Below are 5048 nucleotides of genomic sequence, written 5' to 3'. Positions count from 1 at the left end.
TTTTTGTTTTAAATCGTGTACACAGTTTATTGCGTAGCACGCACCTTTTTGTGTAAATGTTAAGGCCTAACCTTTCTCCAGGCCAGCTTTAAATGAAAGCAGCACAGCATCGTGGTTTCTCTCTCTTTAAAGGTGTGCCTGTGGGAAACCAAGACGTTGCGTACCTAATTTAATGTTGTGTGTGTACAGCCAGGTAATGTGAGAGCTCCCCCTTTGTTCTTTTTTGTGAATAGGAAATGTTATTTTTATACATGGTATTTTTTGTTTAGTTTGTTCATGTTTAAACATTTATTAATTAAATGAAACCACAAAAAGAATCAAAAATCCAACTGGCAAAGCAGAAGATGTCTGTCATCCATTTCCATACAAAAGCCGAACACAACACAGAGTCAAATTAAAGAAGCGTCAGGCCAGACCGGCTACATTTGGTTTAATTAACAAGGAATAAAGAGGACTATAACATTTCTCTCAAGTAGAAATCTAGGAGTTCTCATATGTACTGTATAAGGGGACAGATACTGGTTGCTGTCCATAGTGGCTGCGAAAACATCAATAAGAGATCCACAGCACTCATTCTGTGCAAAAAATATTCTCTGATCAAGTTAACCTAAAGTTAATCAGAGACTTTAGTTAAATCACGTGTATATCTTGCAAAGAGTTTGATTATTTTTAGTATGACGTTCCTCTTTTACCACAGCGCAGCAGGGAAACACTGTCCAAGGAAACATGGGAAACACAAAACAGGAATTACGTGCTAAAATGGAGAAAGTTGACTGTTGACTCTTATTCTCAGGTCACCTAATACCAACGCTGTGGCAACCCAAAGTATCTGCATTTTACTACCTCGGAGCACAAACGTACCATGTTCTCCCATGTACCCAAAGTGTTGGTAGCCTATTTGGCGACCTGGGAATGAGACTCAACTATCAACTATCTCTCCACTGAAGGACTGACCCCACCTTTAACTGTACCAAAGTATTTTGTTTCATCCAACAGTTTCATATTGTGGCTCTGGGGTTGTGGGTCATTCGTGTTGTGAAGAAATTCATCACCATCAAGCTGAAGGGGAATGTAGGCAGTCTGGCTGTAAACCCTGCAGTGAGACAAGGTCGGGATAAATGATTATAAATGTGTAGATCTGTAACAGCAGTCCTGTTATGAAGGAGATAAATTCTATAGAAATGGTTCTGTCAGCAGTGAGTTGCTCCTCTCTACCTGTGTATATAACGATTAGTCAAGTGCTCCAAGGTCTCTGTGCTTGTCCCGGCTTGTAGAGACATTTTCCCTCTGCCCTCCCTATAGTTCCCCCATCTTTACTGAACACACTTCACTGTTTAATGCTCTGTGTGTTTACTGAGAGACAGATTGCGCAGTGTTTACAGTAATCATCACATTCATGCACGTACGCTCTCTCTTTCTGTGTGTGTGTGTGTGCATTTGGCAGCCGACGGTGTGCTGCTCTGTAATAAGAGGCTTCTGAGCTGAAGAGGCACTTCACCGCTCCTCAAAGACATTAGTGGGGAGGCGGGTGGGAGGTGGAGGGGGAGAGTTTGAAGGCTACCCCCCCTGTCCACCACCACCGCCCCCCCTCTCTCTCTTTCAGGTTTTTACTGAGCTTGGCAGCGTGCCAGAATGGAGAAATGTGATGGGTGGACAGGGTTTCACACACCAGCACTGATGAAAGACTGCTGGTGGTGGTGTGAAAAGTCCCATACATTACACTCTGCATTAACACAGCTGCAGCTAGGAAGTGAAATGTGCTTTAGCTTGTATGAAGTGTTTAGTTGCTGTCTGGTGAAAACCTACAATTTAAATCTGACTGTAGGCTAAATGACCAGTGTGTAGGATTTAGGAGGATCTATTAGGAGAGATTGAATATTGTTAGTATGTTTTCATTAATGTGTAATCACCTGAAAATAAGAACCGTTGTGTTTTTGTTACCTTAGAATAAGACGATCCTCTTCCACAGAGTCCGCCATTTTGAACCAGCATGTTTCTACAGCGGTAATAATGATATGATGCTTTAAAGTTTAACTGGAAGATTTAGATTGCTGTTCACTATCCACCTGCTGTCAGTCATTTACACTAAGGAGCTTGTTAATAGTAGAGGGTGACATCAACTCCCATAGATTGTTTATGTAGAGAAAGACTTACCGCTCTTACTAATAGTTCCAAACAAAGTGACACAGTAAACAATACAGAACTACATTACACAATAAATGAAGATAAACAGTTGAGTCAGCTCATATGTACTGAGGTAGTTTATACTGGAGCAGTACGGTATAAAGAGACTTTTGCGTGGAACTCAGAGAACGTCTTCTTTTGTTTGACATAAAGTGGTAAATATCAGTATAGATTTAGTGTTATGTTTGAATCTGTATGAAAGTGGTTATACACACACACACACACACGGTGAAAGCAGGCCAGTTTACATTATGTTCAGTAATGATGGACCCCGGCAATACCTAATTTATGTCTCTTTGGTGCATGTAAACTGCCTTTGTCAGTTATCCTATGTTTGTATAGGCAGATGCTAATATTAAAAAAAAAAAGCATCCTTGGCAGAGTAAGTGCCATTTTACTCTTTGCATGTTTGCCCAGCAGGCTAGAATTGTGTCTGTATCAAGACAACATGCAGGTCCAGGCAACACAGACAGGTGATTCAAATCTGGACGGGGGTCATCAAGCATTGGGAAAAAAATACAAACCATCCGAAGCAACATAGTTTTGAATTTAACAAAAGATTATGTGGACGCCTATTGATGTCTGATTGCGTACACATGTAACAAAATGGCACCATCCCAGCATCATGGTATTTGAAGTGGAGGTATATATGTGCCCGCTGGATGACGTAACAGGAGTTTTATACTTTTAAAACGCTTCAAGTTTTCAGAAGACCCTGCAAGCACTTCCTGCTTTCATCTCAAGCTGTAGTCCGTCACCTGGGCAACACATTACTGTACACATGGACGTGATGTTATGACTTGTTTTAGATGTGGCGCTGGCTTAATGGCTGTAGCAGAATTATGTAGTGGGCAGGCACTTGCAGAGGCAGTGAAGGTTTGATGTATGGGGTTCATAAAGTTCATAAAATAAAGGAGGTGGAACAAAGAGAACAACAACTTTGATTTACTGCTGGCAGGAAGGTATGAGAGAGTTACACACTCAGGTTAGAAATCCTCAAAACAAAGGTGCTTCCCAGGACCCGAGTGTGCAGTCAAGCTTGTTCGTCAGCACCTGAGTCAGTCATGAAGCTATGTCCTGTCCAAACTCATCATAATAAGAGCTATTCATTACATGCAACCACCATGGTAATTTCACCAACTGCTTTCCCACAGGAGAAAATAACACACGCAAAAACCCACTTAAAACCTCTAGTAAATACCATCCACTACATTTACTGGACTGTTTGAATACTGTAAAACAGGCTGAACATCTGCAGCAAGGGTTTGTGTACAGAAACCAAACAGTCACATGCTGCTCTCAACTGGATGAAAAAATTAGAACACTTTGTGCAAAAAGATGTCAGCATATCTGAGAGGATGTGATGAAACTTTGGGACCAAACATTTTGCAATCCAAAGAAATCCATTGTGTCAATTAGAGGGTGTTTTTTTGCAATTTCAACTGTAATTTTAAAACTAAGGCGTCATTTGACATTGTGAAAACCTGATGTCGAAACTGGATGCAGAGTAGAAAACCTCAAAGTGGATGTTGTGGTGGTCCACATCAGATGTGAAACCATTCACTCTACACTGCAAAAACCAGCGAACATCTGCGAGTGGAAAGGGGATGTTGTGGTCTGCAGGTAATATGGATCGACTGCTTGAAATGTGAAGTGAAAAGAACACGAGTGAAGTGGGAAGAAATCACGTTTAGAAAGACGTTATGTATGATAGCTGTATCACTGATGACATATAATGTTATTTGTAAGGATTGTTGAAACCAAACCACAGTGACCTCCACAACCACGTGATGGGAGCATGATACTGGGTCTGGATTTAAATGTGAAAAATGTTATAAACTCAGGAAAACTAAATTGAAACAAATCAGCAACACAGTTAAATTAAAACAACCAAATTAAAGAGAGAATAAAACAGAATCAAATACCCTAACTGCAATAAAATAAGATAGAAACAGAAAAGTTTTAAGAAGTGATTTAAAAGATATTGCTGATTTAAGATTCCAAAGAAATATGATATTACAAAACTAGTGACTAAGTAAGTTCCCAATTCCACAATCCTTAAAGCCACACTTTTGCTCAAATGTCTGTGAAACTGAACCACAACATCTCTGAGATGAGTGATATTTGAGGATACCTACTCAATGAGGAAGTAAACAGTGTGACTTATCCCTGTAAATTCACGCCGTCCTGTAAGCCGTCACAGTTGGTGTAAACGGTGTCTGGACAGGAAACATCTGCTGCCTCCGTCCAGGCTGACGTTATCTCAGTGTCTCTCCTTCACATGTGAGCCCGGGAAATCTCATGCTTGAGTGCAGGCTGCCTCCTGTCCAGCAAACTACATGTTACTGCGAGTGCAATAACTTACACACACACACACACACACACCACAACACACACACACACACACACACACAGATAAACACAATTCTCCTTGGGCTGAGGTTGCAGATGCAGAAGACAACCTTTGTTTATGTCAGTGGCACGGTAGTCTAAGAAACACATCCCAACATCTCAATACAAACATCTATAAGCTGCCAAACACAGCTGCAGTATGTGTGTGTATCTGTGTGTGTTGTGTGTGTGGTGTAAAAATAAACTTCACATTCACAAAATTAAAATCACAAACACGCAGTAAACAGAGTCATCCCCTGACTCGCTTATTGCCCACAGATTGTTCCCACCTGAGCCGGGAATGCGGTTCAAACTTGTTGGCTGAGAATAACACATAAGCATGTAAACAAAATCCAAAACCAGCACGACCACATCCAAGCCTCCATTCACAAGGCAGACCGTGGATCAGATGCTGCTGCTCCTCCTCCTGTTCTGGGAATGGGTTTATTTGAAGCCTGTCAGCTCTGATCCTG

Source organism: Morone saxatilis, unplaced genomic scaffold (assembly GCF_004916995.1).
Source record: "Morone saxatilis isolate NCDOM2014 unplaced genomic scaffold, NCSU_SB_2.0 Contig11, whole genome shotgun sequence".
Taxonomy (NCBI): domain Eukaryota; kingdom Metazoa; phylum Chordata; class Actinopteri; family Moronidae; genus Morone; species Morone saxatilis.
The sequence above is the reverse complement of the archived record's forward strand: the minus strand, read 5'-3'. Positions refer to the sequence as shown.